General features: G+C 44.9%; 4 non-coding genes and 1 pseudogene across 4 annotated transcripts; 3 read left to right on the plus strand and 2 right to left on the minus strand.

Moving 5' to 3' along the window:
- The first annotated feature begins 2,406 nt into the window (after nt 1-2,406).
- TRNAK-UUU lies at nt 2,407-2,479 on the plus strand. Its single transcript has one exon. It is a non-coding gene; the product is annotated as a tRNA-Lys (tRNA).
- A 2,253-nt stretch (nt 2,480-4,732) lies between these two features.
- Nucleotides 4,733-4,805, plus strand: TRNAF-GAA. Its single transcript has one exon. It is a non-coding gene; the product is annotated as a tRNA-Phe (tRNA).
- A 4,472-nt stretch (nt 4,806-9,277) lies between these two features.
- TRNAR-UCU lies at nt 9,278-9,363 on the minus strand. Its single transcript is given in 2 exon segments — nt 9,278-9,313; nt 9,327-9,363. It is a non-coding gene; the product is annotated as a tRNA-Arg (tRNA).
- Nucleotides 9,364-9,648: 285 nt separating this feature from the next.
- On the plus strand, nt 9,649-9,721 carry TRNAV-UAC. The gene has a single exon. It is a non-coding gene; the product is annotated as a tRNA-Val (tRNA).
- An 8,152-nt stretch (nt 9,722-17,873) lies between these two features.
- Nucleotides 17,874-17,989, minus strand: LOC112479268 (annotated as a pseudogene).
- Nucleotides 17,990-18,301: the final 312 nt, after the last annotated feature.

The raw sequence follows: 18,301 nt of genomic DNA on the forward strand, positions 1-18,301 counted from the left end.
CTCTGAAACTCCAGCCAGAACGAACTGGACTTCTGGGGGCGGTGGGGGGGGGGGCGGTAGTGTCTTATTCACATCACCTCGCAGTTTACAAAACGCATCTACATGGATCAGCCGATTTGCTTTTTTCTCACCGCCACCTGACAAAGACCTTGGCGGGATCCCCAGGAAACCCCCGGAATCAGCCATCCCACCTGTCCCCAGGCTTCCAGAGTTGTCCACCCTGGTCTGGGATGGTGATAGAGGAGAGGGAAATTTGGAGGCTCTGGACTGAATCCTAATTTGAAAAAAATCTTGTTAAGAAGATGAGCCACCCCACTCAAAGTAAGCACAGTGCAACACACGCTTACGGACCAACGGCCGCCTTCCCTCTGCCTCAGCGCCAGGCCCGGCCCAGGGGGCAAGGGAGGCGGGGAGGAATGAGATCCAGTCCTCGCAGTCTCAAAATGCGGTATGGTGAAAGGCAAAATGTAGAAATATTGCTTTTGGACACGTTAAATCCTCTCCCCTTTCTGTTAATCTGTGCCGAGATACTAGTTGATAAGGGGCTTGATCCCCCATTTCTTTGGGTTCTTGGGTGGAAGGATGCGTTTTGATAAGAGACTCTGGAAAAATCCAATGAAGATCAAAAGGAAGGAAAACAAAATGGTGGAGTAAGAGATCGCACAGTTCAAACTTGGCATGCTGCATATTCGCGTGTGAATTTCGTGTGTCCATTTGGCTAGCCATGGTGCCAGGTTGTTCGGTCAAATGCCAGTCTAGATGGTGCCGTGAATGTGTCTTTTAGATGTAATTAACATTTAAATCAGTAGACTGAGTAAAGCAGATTATTCTCCATAATGTGGGTGGGACTCGTCCAATCATCTGAAGGCATAAGAACAAAGACTGGGGTGTCCTGATGAAGAGCAAATTCTCAAGACTGTAATAGACAAAATCTGCATGACTCTACAGATTGCCGCCCTGCTGAGGTTGGACTGCAACATCTGCTCACCTGAATTTCCAGCCTGTTGCCCTACCCAACAGATTTTAGACTTGTCAGTCCCCACCTTCCAGTTTCTTAACATAAATCTCATCTTTCCATCTGTCTGCCTATCTACCTACCTATCGTCTATCTATCTATCTAGCATCCATCCATCCATCCATCCATCCATCCCTGACAGCATGCTTTAAAGTGTTACACACAGGTAAGAGTGAAGGGTGAGATTATTATTGCTTGCTAGGGGGAAAATTCACTGAGCATAGGCCAGCCACCTTGGAACCATGAAGGCAGATGCCATACTTTTAGGAAATGTTGGGCCTTTGCCCTGAAAGAGCAAACGCTTCCCAAATTCCAGGAAAGGCGGAATCCCCCTGGAAAGTACTTGGGATACAAGAAAGAAGCTCCAAGAAGACAGGATGTGTGTGCCTGAATTGTCATTCTTGTCTGCCGGGCGTACTCTTACCTTCCAAGGCACAGTTCTAGAGCCTTTTTTTCCTGCCAGGTTCTACGTTGCCTGTGTTACAAAAGCACTGCATATCCCCCTCTGTTAAAGCATTGACTACCCGGCTCCCAAAGCTTTGCCACCCATTCCCTTGCCTGCTAGACCTGTGCTTGATCACAGTGCAGGGGAGAAGAAGGCCAGGGGTGGCGCTGGTCACCAGGAGCTTCCCAGAGAGGTTGGAGGTTAGGCCGAGTTCTCAGATGTGCTGCGGGCGGACGACAGGGAAGGAGTGAAAGGGAGGTGGCGGTCCAGTTAAAGGGAACAGCACGTGCAAAGGCCCAGAGGGTTGAAAGGGCGTGTACGGGTGAGACGAGGGGAGGGCGGGTTCAGCCAGCGACGCGCGCGGTGACTAGAAGCCAGAGGGGGCGGGGCAGGCGAGAGGGGAGGGGCCAAGGGCGTGACCTCGGAGCTCCAGCCAGTGGTGGCTGCCAACGCTTCTGGCCAGAGCCAGGATCATCTCGTCCTTCCAGCTAATGAGCTCCGCGCTCCTTTTTGAGGCGCGCACCTGCGGTGGGGACTAGGGACTGCGAAATGGCGCTTTTGCTTTTCGGAAGAAGGGGCAACCTCCTGCTGCTAACGCTGAACTGTGGTCGCCGACCCTGTGAGCTTTGAGTTTGGGGCAAAGAAACGCACAGGGATGATGACAGCAAGTAAACGGCTTCTCTTCCCTCCGCAGGGTTGGGCAGAACTCAGGATTCACGTTTGCCAGGGACTCTCTAAATGAAACGGGCGTGTTTCATTTCATTTAAGAAATCTGTTCGCAGCTGCCCAAGAAAGACCTCACCAGCCTCCTTCCAGACTCCTTGGATCGGAATCCGATTGAATTACACACAAAAGAGACTGGGAGCTCGTCCAGGACGATGCCCGTTAGCTTGCGGCGCAAACGAAGACACAGTCTTCATTGATCCGAGGGAAAGCTTCCTTGTGAGCCCGGATAGCTCAGTCGGTAGAGCATCAGACTTTTAATCTGAGGGTCCAGGGTTCAAGTCCCTGTTCGGGCGGAGTGTTTTTTCTTCCCTTTTCCAGTATAATTTGAAAGATGAAACCCAGCTTTAAAGCTCTCCGTTTGTTAGCCGGTTTCCGGTAGAGAAAGGAGTGAAATCCCGGAGCGTATACACTTCCTGTCTAACCGCTTTCCAGGGAAGAGCCAGGGCCTCCGCGAGTACTGACACCGCGGGTCCTCGAGCACAGGCCTCCGAGAGACTGCAAGTGCTTGGCTCTAGGAACTAAATAAGCTGATTTATTCTGCAATCACCGGCCAGTCTGCGAGGTCCAAACTGTAATCAAAGGAGGCGGGAACAGACGCCTCCAGGAAGTCCCTGGGACTGCCCCCCTACCCCCCGCTTATCCCCTAGCCGCCGACCCCCCTTGGCTCTCCGGTCCGCGGCTACTTGGGGACTTGGGTTTCCTCTTGCTAGGTGCCCGCAGAATATGGCACGCATCCTGCACCTTTCCACCGCCCCTTATTACTCTTCTAAATCTAGAGAATATTTCTGCTTTCTGAAAAGGAAGGGACCACCAGCTAGAATCTGAGGCACCAACCAGAGCAACAACCGCCCCTCTCAAACGAATTCAAATCTCTCTCCCTCCCCCAAAGAGTGACTCCGAATTCCAGGAAGAGTTGAGGTTGAGATGGCAGCTTCTGGAAAGGAAGAGGGTGCATGTGGGGAAAGCGCATCCAAGGGACTGGAATGCGACAAGTCCCGGTGTTCGAAAAACAATAACAACAAAAGTTAGCTCCCGCCGACTACAAATTCATAAGGGAAACATTCAGCTTCTGAGAGGTTTTGAGAAAGCTGGGTTATGGACACAAGAGAAGTTCGGACATGGATTCCCCAAGACTAAACTAATTTTCCCCGAGAGGACCATCCTTTCTTAGCTAGAGATGGGGCCTTCCTTGCTTCTGCCAGGCAACAGAAGAAAATCGGTCTCGATTTCCCCACTAAGAAGATGGAGATGTGGGCAGACTTAGTCTGCTGCCTTCGTGGCTGAGAGACTGGTACCCAGGGAGTCTTGGTGAGTGGGCCAGGGCCAGGGCCAGGGCCAGGGCCAGGATGGAGATAGGGCCAAGTGGGCGCAGGGCCTCCGTCCATGCAGGGACGCCTTGTCTCGGGCTCACATAGACCCACAGCCACCTCCCCCTTTTCAAAGCGCAGCTTCCTCAGCAGTAGAAACAGAATAGTACTGACAGCATTCATCTCATAAACTTGTGGAAATCAAATAAAACAACACGCATGCGCAGTACTTAATAGAGCCCTTGCTTAAAAACAAGGTTTCAATACATTGTAGCTATTATTATTAAAGAACTTTCTAGGCTGGAAACTAAACATATACATTGAAACAGGTAAGGAACCATATCAAAGAAATAGATTCCCAATACACCCAAGATCATATGTTCATATTCATGTGACTTGTGTTGGTCGGTCTGTGCTAAAGGGACAGCCACGGTCACTGATCCAAGGAGGAGTGTTCTGGTTGGTTACGAGCGGCTTCTTTCTTGAAGATAGTACATTATGGGGCTCCCATGGCATTCCAGGGATAGAAACAATATAAGGAGTTGAATTTTTCTTTTTCCTGAGGGAGTGCCTTGGAAAGTGATCAAGTCCACTTTTGACAGCTTTGAAAAGTGAGTTTCTTTGCTCCATTCTCTGACTGAAAGACTACAGAGCAGGCCAGGGCAAGCACGGGACAAGGATGGAGAGTACTGAGCCCTCCTAGTTCTCCCTTCCTTTGCTCTAGTTCACTCCCGCTCCAGGTATGGTTTTCACCCTTTAATGAAAATTGAGAAAAACAAACAAACAAACAAACAAACAAAAAACCGACGAAAATTGAGAAAAAACAAACAAACAAAAAATAAACGAACAAAAAAACAACTAGAGTCTGTCTTCACCAAGACCTTTCCGGCTTTGGAGCTGGATAGCTGTGGTTCAACTCTGGACGATTTGGCTCAAATTAGTTATTCCATTTAAAAATTATGATGTTATCATATGAACCTCACGGCAGGGTGGGGGTGGGTGGGGACTGCGTAGATGTCTTTGTTCATATTAGGGTCTTAGGAGAGAGAGAGAAAGCAAGGCAGAACGCGATAGTCTCCTCGTATGAGAGGAATTACTTTTCTCATTCGCGGCTCTCAAAACCTCAGAGCTAAAAACATTACTATTTGGAAGGTGAAATTAAGAATTGAAAGGTTGGAAATGGATCGCGCTCTCTCTTTTTTAAATTTCCTTAATAGCATAGAAAGTGCCTTCGAGCTCGCCGAAATAGCTCAGTTGGGAGAGCGTTAGACTGAAGATCTAAAGGTCCCTGGTTCGATCCCGGGTTTCGGCATCGGTTTTACTGGCATATTTCAGGACAGGACTGGAGTCCATCGCTTTCGTTATAACATCTCTGTTGGCTCGTCCCTTAATCGCGTTGTATGTTTGTATCTAATACCCCCCCCCCCCCCCCACACGTCTCTTAGCAGGCACGTGGCAACGAGACAAGTGTTTAGTACACCAGTATGATGAGACAAAGAGCTTAAACCTCCAAAAGAAATCATAAAACATTTCGTAGCGTGGAAACTAACACATCTGAGTTACAGGCAGAAGACCTTGGATTTGGTCCCCAGTGCAGTCTCATCGGCGACAGACGTGGAGATAGTTTTCAAAAACGTCTGTCTATGCAGCAGACTCACAAGTCAGGGGCCCACCAGCGCGTTAGAAATCTGATGACGGATGGTTCCCAAGTGGATGCATTGATTTACAAGCACGTGTCTCGGTCCGAAGTATTTCTTGGAAGCTCAGTTTTCTCATCGCGGTTTTAATAAAAAGTGCCTGAACTATTGCTCAGTGCTCAAAGCTGCTGTTACAGCCAGGAGCATGTGTCATGACTCTGATGACAGGTGCGCCATTTTTTGGTTAGGTGTTTATTAACGTTTTGAATAAAAAAGTAATACTAGTTTTAGGGAAGTGATATCCCAAGGCAGAGCAGCCTGTGAAGGTTGGACGTTTGAAAGGGCAGAAACTGGAAGATATGCTATCAAGCACTTGCCTTTCTCACCTTCCACCTGGTTCAACCGGATCCACCTGGTTCAACCAGATCCAAGAGAGGATCCGGCTGGTCACTTCCTTGGTGGGAGAGCCCAGGAGCGTTTAGGATGTTTAGCATATCCTCACACCTGCTCTCTGAGAGTGAGGTTGACACCTGCTGTAGTTTGTCTCGGAGTTTAGAAAGCCTCTGTCTGAGCAGAGACTTGAACCTGGACTCTCTGGTTAGAAGTCTGAGGCCCTACTGACTGAGCTACCCGAACTAACGAAGGACAGGCTGTCTTGTGTTAATGCACAGTAAAAGAGGTCAAGTGGCCGCATTCTTTTTATATTGGGTTGAAATTCTGAGTATTTTGGCTGATTCCCTGAGGTGAAAGTGCAAAATCAAGCTCGAACAGGCGTTTGGCGGGAGAGAGAGTCTTTATTTCTCCTTTTTTTTCTACACTACCTGCCCCGCGCCCCGGCAGCATCCCAAGCCATGAGGGATTTTCCAAGATTCAGGACGTCTGGGCAGGCCTCGGGTGAACAAAGGGATTTCTAATTCCAGTTTTTGTCTTTGCAGAGCTTCTTGTGGGTGGAGCATTATAAATAATTGATCGAGTCTCTAACCATTCACTGGACAGACATTCATTGAGTGGGTGCCGCGCTCCAGGACCTAAGCCCGCTTGCGGGGCGGCAAACTCTCAGTTCCCGTCATCAGTAGGGCAGGAAGACACGCAGAACAGAAACGCCCAATCGAGAGCTTTGACGGTGGGAAGCCGGCCTTTGTGGATGTCTGAGGACCCGGCAGACGCCAGAAGGAGCCCGCCAAGTGTTCCAGGGACTGGTGACGCGTAACCGAACTTGTGTGTGAATGGTGGCTGCGCCCCTGAAGGTCTGGAAAGAGAATTCTGAGCAAATGGGAAAGGGCGTCTGCTAGGGGCTCTGAACATTTTCCTGAAGCTACCGTTTGAAAGGTTTTGATCAGGCAAGCTACAGGCTGGATCTTATGTTTTTAGGAAGTCCTGTTAACCTAGGCAGCTGTGTTCCAGATGTAATGAATGAGTCCACTTTTTCATTCGTCCTGTTCCTTCATCGCTATGTCTTTCCTTGGGGCATTGGATGAGATGTCTTGAAAGGAAGGGAGTCCTATCCCGCGGAGCCTCACAACCATTTCAGCCTTCTGGGATCCGGTTCAGGGACACCGCTACGTGGGGGAACCATGAACTCTGCATTCTTTTACGAAGAAACGTATCGGGAACTAGGAGCAAAGTTTAAAAAGTGATCCGTTTTGGGCAGATATCCATGTTATGTTAAGCAAAAAACAACACGAGATGCTAAACAATATATATGGTATAACATGCATGAAAAAATGAAAGGGTATGTATACGAATCCTTAAATTATGTATATTTGTATATTTGGCATTTGGATATACATCGGAGATGTTTAAGGAGACACAACAATCCAATAAACATTTTGAGGAAAGGCAGCGGAGTGTGTGAGAGGAGGCTGTCCCCTTTTCCCTTAGGTACATCTGTATTATTGGATTTTAAAAAACAAGCATGTATTCTTTCCCCTAATAAATTATGCGACGAACAAAAAAAGTTATGGCACCCTCTGGGATCACATAGCCTGTGTTTTCTACAGATCACAGCAAAGAAAGGTTAAAATATACACAAATTTCTTTCCCAGCAGGGGATCCCTCCATGTCTTATGGTTTTGCAGGAGAGTTGTTTGGTATTGAAAAGTCACAGATGCATTAAGTGCAGTTTTTACCAATGAAGATATGGATCCCTAAGAATCAGAAGACAAATCTGGGCTCAACCAAGAACACTAAACCCAGCCCCCATCCCCACCCCAGGAAAAGAGCCTTCTGTGCCATGAGGACAATTCTGGGGTGAGCCTTTGGCCAAACCTCAGCTCCTTACTATAGTGCTGGGGTCACAGTGGCTGCAGAGTCCTGCTGTGAATGCTGGAGAGCACGGAGTCCCCAGTCCTGTTCTGCTAGGACAGGCTAGATTGGCTAGATTGACAGGTACCAAACACTGAAGTAAAGTCTCAAACTGTACATAATCAAGTGTTAATAGTGTGGCACTGCCTGCTTGGCATGGAGACAGTGACCTGGAGCTGTTTGTGTTTCATTTAACACCTCATAGTGCTTTTTGTTTTCTGTCCCCCTCCTCACCATCCCTTTTCCCACATTCTAAGTTCCTTTGGTTTGAGAAGTTTCCTGCCTACCTGTAAAAACAGGGACCAGGACTTGCCTAGAGATCCCTCCTTGATCCTCTGCCAGTAGAGTTAGGAACTGGGGGCTCTGAGCCTGTCTCTGTTGTGGCATACACCATAATCGACCTTAAATACCTGTTTAATGAGCCTGTCTTTCCTCTCCTCTAGAATGTTTCTGCTGTGAGGGCAGAAACTCTCTGTATGTCCCCAATGCCTGGGTCAGTGGCCGGCACAAAGCAAACTCTCGAAAACTGTTGAATGAACGGATGGGGAGTTGAACGAGGGCCATGGGTTAGGGAAGGCTTTCGGAGGAGGAGCAGGGGCAGAACTAATCCTCGGAGTTTTTGTTTGGTAAAGAAAAGGGGAAAATGTTCCTGTTAAAGTGAATGAAAACTCCCTCTACCCCCCATTCAGTTCTGTGGCATTCAAATGGAAAAAAATTGTCCTGAGAAAGTCCGATGCCACTCTGTGCCACCCTGACTTACTTTCTTTATAGCGCTTACTTCTATCTGAAATTCTGTGTATTGGCTTGTTTATAAACCATCTCTTCCTTCTGTCACTCTCTCATGTAAGTGGCACTGGGCAGTTGCCTTGTTGGTTAGGACCTTGTCTTTTTTGTTGCTATTTTTTGTTTGGTTTTGCTTTACGTCATTTTTTATTTCTGCATTCCTACAACCCCAGGATTTAGAACTTGGCACATAGGATCTTAAGAAGTAACTGTTGACAACTTTCACAGTGAACGTTTTTACTGCACAATGTGCCCCTCCCCCTCCCCCACAATGTAGTATTGTTTCACGTAGACATTTTCTTTGTATCTTCCAAACCATCATTTCTGAAGTTGTTGTTACACTTTCTAATTCTGGCAAAAAAATCATTAACTTTCAGATTAAAATGTCATTGCCACTTAACCATTCAGGCTGTCTTGGCTAGTCCCATCTGGAGGCCTAAGATTACAAATGAGAAATCCCAAAAGCTTGCCATCGTTAAGTCCTCAAGATTTCGGTAACGGCTGTTCCGTTACTGCTTGAGAATGAGGGGTACTCTCTACCACAAATCGGACTGCAGCCCAAGAGAATATATAAACCCACTGGATCTTGAATTTAATGCGTCAACCACTTGACCATTATGGCACTTGCCGCGTGCAACTACTGAGAAGTTTCAGAATAATTAAAAAGTTTTTATTCCTGATGTAAAAGAACAGTACTGTATAGTGAAAAAAAAAAAGTTCTCAATAACATTTATTATATTCTGCTAATTTTTCATCTCCAGTCACCAGAAGGGTTGGAGCCAGGTGGAAGTGATTGAGAAGACTCACCTTCCCGTGTGAGAACCTAACAACTTGGAATGAGTTTCTTCCCTTTCCATAATGGGCAAGTAGGACTGAAAATTTTAAATGAGTTAGGGTTTTTTTTTAATAATCTTTTTACTTCTTTCCATTATTTCCCTTCCCCCCCACCCCCATCAAAGCAAAAGCGACCCTGGTGGGACTCGGGTTATATGTGTGTATATATATATATATAATCTTTTTACTTCTTTCCATTATTTCCCTTCCCGCATCAAAACGAAAACGACTCTGGTGGGACTCGAACCCACAACCTTTGAATACCCCTATTGGTCTAGAAGTCCAATGCGCTATCCATTGCGCCACAGAGCCAGGTACAGAGCGTCTTTCCTGCGTTGCTTACATCAAAGCAGAAGCGGTGTCTGCCCGAGGGCCATTAGCCGGTGGGTGAGGTCATTCACCCTTTCTCCGAGAAACCATGTCTCCTGTGTCGTCACGAAGAATCGTGGATCTGACTCGCGCTTGAGAGTTCGAAATTGTTTTTCAAATTTCTCTCCGTGAGCGATCATCCGGCATCAACTCTCATCCTCTTTCCACATACGGAAGAAAAAGTCTTTATGTGGTGTTATTCTGTCCTGGAAAGCCCTCGGCGGACGCGGTTCCATAGTGTAGCGGTTAGCACGTCTGCTTTACACGCAGAAGGTCCTGGGTTCGAGCCCCAGTGGAGCCACGATCCGCTGACATTTTTTTTTTTTTTTTTGAAACATTTTAGGGCAAGGTTTCCTTTTGTTACCTGATCTTGCATATTGCTCGGGGAAGCGGGAGACGCTGCGGTTTCTCCCGGGGCTCCGCCCTGGGCCTGAGCCGGCTGTACAGCCTCACTTGCCTGCGCGCCCGCGCAGATCCGTCGCCGAGGCTGCCCCCCTGTGGTCCCTCTCGGGAGGTGCATGCAGACCCGCCCAACCCGGATCCCCGTGCGCCGGCCCGTCTGCGCCCTCCTCCTGCTCTCTCCTAAGCCCTGCGTGGGCTGTTTTTAAAAGTTGCTGCCACCACTCAGTTGAAGGATATCCCGAAGGCCACCTCCGTTTTTTGTTGATTAACTGCAAATCCAGTGACCTCATGCTTTATTTAAATTAAAAATACTTTCCTCTCTCCCTCACTATCATCTTTAAAGAACAGCTACTCTCTGTCCATGACAGTTTGGATATAACTTCTGAAATGTTTTCCTGATCTCAGTAGAACTGGAAACTCCCTCCATCCCCCATTCAGTTCTGTGGCATTCGGACTCATGGGGCCAGGGCACCTCGTTGCTCATTTTCCCATCTTTCCTTCCCCAACTCCTAGGTATTGTTTAAGGACAAATTATTCCAACACTCGTCGAAATGGTAAAGAAGACTTTATTTAGGACTATTACAACAAGAGTCAAGACTATTGCAATGCAGGAGATAGATTGGGCTCAAATCTGAATATACTGAAGCCAGCTGGGAATTTATAGTCAAAGAGCAGAGTTGGGTGGGGGTGGGGGTCAGATGGAAAATTACTAGGAGGAGACAGCAAGGTAAGTGATTCTCGCTACACTGACTTAATAGGATTCTTGCTGACTCAGGGTGATCAAATTCAAGAAATTTGATCAGATATCTGTCAAAGGTGATCAGATGTGAAGGGTGGGGAGTTTGTCATTAACCGACTTCATAGGATTCTTGCTAAAACTGGGCAATGCAGGCAGAAGGCAGGGTGGGGGCCAAGGTCTAGGTCTAGTGGAGAAGAGCTTGGTCAAGGACGGTCTTCGTACTCCACCCAGTTCCTAGTCTGGGATAGGCACATGATTCGCACTTATTGAATTTAAGGTCTTTCTGAGAAAAAGAACATTTTCAATAGTGGTATTTAAAATTTTTTGATCTTCCTGCGAAAAAAATTTAATTCAATCTCTTTCATACTAATTGAATGTTATCCAGCAAAGAGGAAGATCAGGCTTTTTGGAGTTTGTCTTTCAAGGTTCTCAGAGTGCCCACTTTGCAGAGAAATGGCTTGTCAGAGATCATTATACTCTCTGACCAAAATGTAAAACCTGAAACTCTCAGGTGTTTCTTCTAGAAGAAGATATAGGAGAAAACCTTTGAGATCGTTGGTTAGGCAGGATGCAAAAAGTATGATTCTCCCAAATGAAAAATTAGTCAATTCAACTTCATCAAAATTAAAAACATCTGCTCTTCTAAAGACAGAAAAATATTTGCAAAAGGCTTATTTGATAAGTCTACTATTTAGAATTTTTTTTTCAAAAAACCTCTTACAGTGCAATAAGAAGAAAACAAACAACCTAATTAAAAAGAGAAGGGCCCAGATCTGAACAGAAGATATACCAAAGAAGATATAAAGATGGAAAATAAGCATATACAACCTTATTATTCATCAGGAAAATGAACACTAAAATCATAATAAAATACCACTGCATACCTTTTCTACCTACCTGTTAAAAACAAAAACGTAAAACCAGCAATACCAAGTGCTGATGAGGGCGAGGAGCAGCTGGAACTCCCTTACACTGTTTGTGGGACTGTAAATGGTATAGCCACTTAGGAAAAGAGTTTATAAGTTTCTTATAAAAGTAAACACACTTACCATAGATCCGGCAATCCTACTCCTACGAAGAGATATGAAATCACACGATTACACAAAGACCTATATGTAAATGTTTATAGTCATAATCTCCTCAAATTGGAAACAATCCGTACATCCTCAACTGGTGTAGATAAGTAAATGCGGAGACAGCCATACAATTGAATACAACTCAGCAAAAGAAATAATTTCTGATATACGTAACAACATGGATTAATTTCACAAGCATTACGCTAAGTGTAATAAGCCATATGCTATATGCTTGCATTTTTATAACTTTCCGGAAAAGAGAAAACTAGAGAGACAGAAGACAGATCAGTGATTCCAATCTGGAAGCCAGAGTAAGATTTGACAGGATGCCCAATGGTCTCATGTAGCTGAGGACATTTCGCTCATAGATGAAGATGGCAGTGGGGAGTGGGGGAGGGACTTCCTGCAAAGTGACACGAGAAAACTTTTTGGAGTGATGGAAACATTCCATATCTTGATTATAATGATGGTTACATGACTTTATATACTTGCCAAATCTCATGGATTCATAGAAGCATACACCTTAAAAGGCTGAACTTTACTGTATATAAATTGTACCTCAAAAAACAAACCAAAAAACAAAACAATTAAGATTTATAGCACATTGCAGGCTCTCAGTAGTAAAGACAATAAATAAATAAATAGGTACATATACAAATAAAGACGTATTTGTCGAAGGAATAGTAACTAAGTGGAAACTGGATTTCAGATGGAGATCAGTAACAGTTTTACATGAACATAATTTTGTGGATGATTTTTAAAGGCTTTTTCCATTTCTTGGGGGATGAGTACACAATGTAAACTGGGTGATATATCAAGCTAGCTCACAGAAATATCAAACCTCAAGATGCCCGCTTCTTAGAGAGGAAGTCTCTACCCTGTTGTGTTTAAAATGCAGGCAAAATAATTTTTTAAATAATTTTTAAGAAGCAAAATTGCAGCTTTGCAGGGATAAGGCGAAGAAATGCATTCAAGGCATGAGAAACTTTGCAACATTCTCCAAATTATCCACAGGAAATTAGGACTAAAAAATAGACTATTAAGTCAGAATTATGAGGCAACTTAGAGGTTGTCCAGTTACCTTCGGACAGAGCAGAGGGTGGAGATGGCTGGTCTCCTCCTTCATCTTGAGAATCAGTGGTGGACAGGGTGGCATCAGGCAGGGTAGACAGGAAAGAGCAAACACAAAGGAAAGATGGTGAGGGAGGGAAGAGAGAGAGAGAAGAGGACGAGAAAGAAGGAGAAAATTAGGAGGCGGAGGGGAGCAGAGAGATGTTATGGTGGAGGGGATGCCAAATGTCCTCTCCAGTTACCTCAAGAGTCACTCACTGGTTCCAGTTTATCAACTTGCCCTGCTTCACTCACCCACCTCTGAGCTTTCAGTCTTTGGGGGCGACCTCCCCTTTGACAAGTTGCACATTACAAAGCATGTGCAAAATCACTGTTTTAAAACGGTTTGGTGCAAATTTTCGTTTCTTTAGCAAAGGCGCAGGTTTCCTTGGACTTTGGTCTTTTCTCAGAGGCGTACGTTTTTACGACGTGGTTTCTCGGGGCCACAAGGTTGGTTCCACACAGTGCTGACAAGGCGTGAAGGACCATGGTCCTTGAGGACCCCACCTTCCCCTACTTGCTTAGACGTTTGGACTTGTTAGAATCTCCTGGTTTATGCAGGGAGGCCCACTGACCTTCATGATCCAGGGCATGGCTCCTTTTAGGGGCTGTGACACGTCTCCTGAGTGTGGACATTGGGCAGACGTAGTAAAGAGGCTGAGCAGAGTACGAGGCGTGCCTCTGCATATTGAGGGCACTGAGGACGTGGTAACAAGAGAGTATGTCTAAGCCCAGTGTCCTTCAAAATTTTCCACTGAAACACAGGCTAACAAATAAATTTTATTTACACTGAGGCTGCTTCACTCGTGTGTATATCTGAAATAAAGTCTTCAGGTAACAATACTTTTAAATATGTTTGATGAATCATGTGATTTTTCTATTCTACCCTAGACTGTTCTATTTCATTTTGAAAAATGCCTGTCCGCTCGTACCAATGACTTCACACCCCTTAGAGTTTCAGGATCCTCAGTTTGAAAACACTGACCTGGATCAATGTTTCTCAAAGCGTGATGACACACACACCACCTATACCAGACTCACCAGGTGGCACTGGTTAAGGGCATAGATTTCCGGTATCCATGAGAGAACTATTGAATCTGCTGGAAATGGCTCCTGGGGTTTTGCATTTTGATTAAATCACTGGGTGATTCTTATGCCCACTGAGGTTTAGACACCACTGGCCTGGTGGCATGTAGGGTGCCTGAACAGGGGTTTCCAGCTCTGATCTGTGGAGCCCAAGAGGACGATGCTAGAAACACTTCTGCTACTCTAGGAAAATATCTGCATGGCTGCCCCTCTTGATCTGTGTAAGAGTTCATGTGTAAGGTTGCCTTCACTCCTAAGAGAAAGATCTGACATTTTGGGGAGAGAAAAACGAATGTGATGTGAGTTTCGAGGCTTCGTCTCTGGAAATTGACATCTCAGTGAAGTTCTTAAGCATCCGTCAAGGGGAGGAACATGGAAAAAGAATGGCTCTCTCTGGCGGTACGGAAACATTACAAAACATTTTGCTCAGTAGACCCCGCTCCGAATTCAAGACGAGGTTCTTTAGAAACGCAGTGGTCCCCCCTATCCACGGTCTTGCTTTCTGTGGTTTCAGTTACCTGCGGTCAACGGTAGTCCAAAAATATTAAATGGAAAGTTCCGCAAATAAACAATTTGTACGTTTTAAATCGTGGTCCGTTCTGAGCAGCGTGATGAAATCTCGCGTTATCCTGCTTCCTGCCGTCGTGGACGTGAACATCCCCACGCTGTGTGCGCGCCCCGCCGGCAGGCACGTCGTCGCCATCTTGGTTGTCAAGGTATCGCGATGCTGTGTTCAAGTCACCCTTATTTACTTCGTCATGGCTCCAAACGGCAGGAGTAGTGAGGCTGGCAATTGGAATATGCCACAGAGAAGCCCTAAAGTGCTTCCTTTAAGTGAAAGGATGAAAGTTCCTCCCCTTAGGAAAGAAAAAAAATTGAATTCTGAGGTTACTAAGATCTATGGTAAGGATGAATCTTCTACCCGTGAAATTGTGAAGGAAAAGGAAGTTTGTGCTGGTTTTGCTGTCGCACCTCAAACAGCAAAAGTAATGGCCACAGTGTGTGATAAGTGCTTAGTTAAGACGGAAGAGGCATTACACCTGTGGGTGGAAGACATGCACAGAAAACGTGCGAAGGATGACAATGTGTTGTGCCAGAAAGCATTGAGCCCAGGCGAAGGCTTCAGCAAGGGACCCCGTGAAATGAGTGACATCATGCCGTTTACTGCAAGTGAGGAATGATTCCACGGATTCGCGAATACGTTTGTCATCAATATCATCACCGGAAGAAGAAGGGTGAGTACAGTATAGCACAATAAGATATTTTGAGACACAGAGAGGGAGACCACATTTATATAAAAAAATTTTTTTTTTTTTTAACACCTACAGCACCTGGTATTCCCAGGCGGTCTTTGTATAACTTTTATTACATTATACATATTGTTATAATTCTATTTTATTACTAGTTATTGCTATTGCTCTCTCACTGTGTTTAATTTATCAATTAAACTTTATCATAGGTATGTATGTACAGGAAAAAACCGATAGGTCTAGGATTCCGTACTATCTGTGGTTTCAGACATCCGCTGGGGGTCTTGGCATGTTTCCTTGTGGATTGCGGGGACTACCGTACAGCTTCCCAATGTGGAAGATGTTGAACGATGAACAAAAACCCAAATAGTCTTGTGTTAGAATTCCGATGTTAAAAGATTATTGTCAAACAAGATCTAATCACCTCAAAGGAGAAGGAACACATTTTCATGGGAAATGGATTTTAATGTCTCCAAAGTAATGTTGTCTTTTAGAAACACCATAATCAATCAATCGTCTCTTAAAAGTATGCATGCATGCGTGTATTAAAATTATCTATATGCTATATGTTTTTCTCATGTTAAGCAGTTTATATGTAAACAAATGTATATATACAGAACATACATACACACATATATACACACATATATACTTCTAGAGCTGAGTAGTCTCTTGTGAAGCCTCGATTTATTATTTGCCTCCAAAAAGTAAAGACTACATGCTAAAGAAAGGTATAAAAAAGGGAAGTTTAATTTTTAAGCAAAGTATGACTTTTTTGGTAATAAAAATGATGTACAAAGAAGAGAATATCTGCTACTGTTGATAGATAAATGAACATACTGGTTAAGGCAGAATGTGATTCTGTACTCTTTAGTTCTAAAGGAAGCTTGAATTGTTCTTGATGTTTTTGTTACGCCGGTAATTAGATACAAAATTCAAGGCTAATGCCAGAAGTGTGGTGAACAATTTTAATTTTAGGCAGGAAGTGGCAATCACCCAAAAGAAGCAAATGTAGATTTTTATATGATCTTCCGACTTTAGTAAAGCATGTATGTGGACCCTGGCTCAGATATAAGCAAATGTGAATTTTGTCAATAGTGTCAGACCACCATGCTGAAGTGTTCTATCCTGTACCTGGACCTCTTGGGCTACCTCTGACACCCCAGGCTTGGCCTTATCCCCTGCATGTCCACCCACTGCAGCTTTCTTGTTCTACATCTATTCCTCTCTGGGGTGACACCTGGTACTTTAACTGGTCATCTAGGCCATCTGAAACAAATCTCTAGAAAGATACTACTGAGATAGATTTAGTGATGTCCCCTCCCCAACATTACCACCACCAGAGTGCTGTGGCCTTTCAGAAATGAATCTAACTTCTAAAGTGATGGCATTACATCTGACATGTCCCCAGGAACTTTGTCTAACTTATGAAATATTCCAGGAGCACGAAGTGTAGGCCAGCACCGACAGAAGAACAGTAGGCAACGATAAGGCTGAAACTAAATGCATATTGCTAAGTGAAAGAAGACAATCTGAAAAGGTACTGTATGATTCCGATTATGTGACATTCTGGAAAAGACAAAACTATAGTTAAAAGCTTAGTGGTTTCCAGGGGCTGGGTGTGGAAGTTGAGAGGGATACATAGGTGAGGCACAGGGGATTTGCAGGGCAGTGAAACTATTCTGCATGATGCTCTAATCATGCATACATGCCACTTGCATTTGTCAAACCCTATAGAATGCATAACACCAAAAGTGAGCACAATGGAAGCATGGACTTTAGTTAGTAATAATGTATCAACATTGGTTCAGATGTTAACTAATGTAGCACGTTAATAGCAAGATGTTAATAGAGGAAAGAGAACTCTGCACTTAGTTTCACTTTTCTGTAAACTTCAAACTACACTAAGAAATAAAATCTATTAGTTAAAAAAAAAAAGCAGATATACCAAAGGATAAAAAAAATATTAGAACAAAATGTAAAGAAACAGAATTTTTTCTTTTACTTTTATTACCGAACTTCACTTCCTGTAAATCTTAATGCAACACTTTCTCCTGCTCCCCACCCCTACTACTTTGGATGTTGACAGGCTTAAATCAGCTTTGTTGAGATGCAACAAGCATACAATAAACTGCACCCATTTAAAGGGTACCATTCGAGGAGTTTTGACACGCGCGCGCGCGCGTGTGTGTGTGTGTGTACATACCCATGAAGCCGTCACCACAGTTAGGATGAGGAACATCCCTAAAGGCTTCCCTGTGCTCCTGAGAATTGCAAAATTCTAGGCACATAACGACTGGGTGCAAACCTCCACCAAACTGCAGCATGGCCTCTGGCAGAGTAAGGCGTGTCCTTAGGATGACCCCAGCCTCCCATTAAAAGGCCTGCCTGACAAAGTGCAAAGCTGCAGGAGAATTTACTGTTTGTTCCAGCCAACGTGGAAATAGGCTCCTGACCTCTCTTTTCCCTGACCTCTCTTTTCTTAGAGCGTTTACTGAAAAGGGCTTGCAATTGGGAATCTGCATCTTCTGCAACTCTCTCAAGGACCTGGGAGTGTCCCTTTGAATCAGGAGTGTCCCTTTGAATCAGGGCCTCAGTCTCCCAGTCTCTGTGGGAGGGCAGAATCCTAACTAACTTAAGTAAGTGCCAGCTAGCAGACACGAGTGGCCCAACTGCTTTGACACTGACCAACTCTGCAGTTTTTCATTCTCTGAGTCTGCCCAGCTTCAGCTTGTTCCCCTCCCTCAGGCTTCATTCATTCATTCATTCATTCATTCATTCATTCATTTATGCCTACAGCACCTGGTCTTCCTAGGTGGTCTCCCATCCAAGTACTAACTAGGCCTGACCCTGCTTAGGGTCTGAGATCAGACATCGGGCTTGTTCAGGGTGGCATGGCCGTAGACCATGGACTGTGGCTCCACTGGGGCACGAACCCAGGACATTCTGCGTGTAAAGCAGACGTCTTAACCGCTACACTATGGAACTACATCCTCAGGCTCCCTTTAGAAGGCCCTCTGTGCAAACTGGAATGGAGCTCACCTCTCTTTCTTGTCCTCAACCGACTGAATGCGGTTGTTTTTACTGCTTTAATGTCTGGTTGATTTATCTTTGACACTTTGTACTTCTTCCTGTCTTCTGGGGATGTTTTTATTTTTTGCTTAGGAATTTGAGCTAAGACATATGTAAAAAAACAAATCAGAGTATTGTATCACAAC

Source organism: Pteropus alecto, unplaced genomic scaffold, assembly GCF_000325575.1.
Source record: "Pteropus alecto unplaced genomic scaffold, ASM32557v1 scaffold43, whole genome shotgun sequence".
NCBI lineage: Eukaryota > Metazoa > Chordata > Mammalia > Chiroptera > Pteropodidae > Pteropus > Pteropus alecto.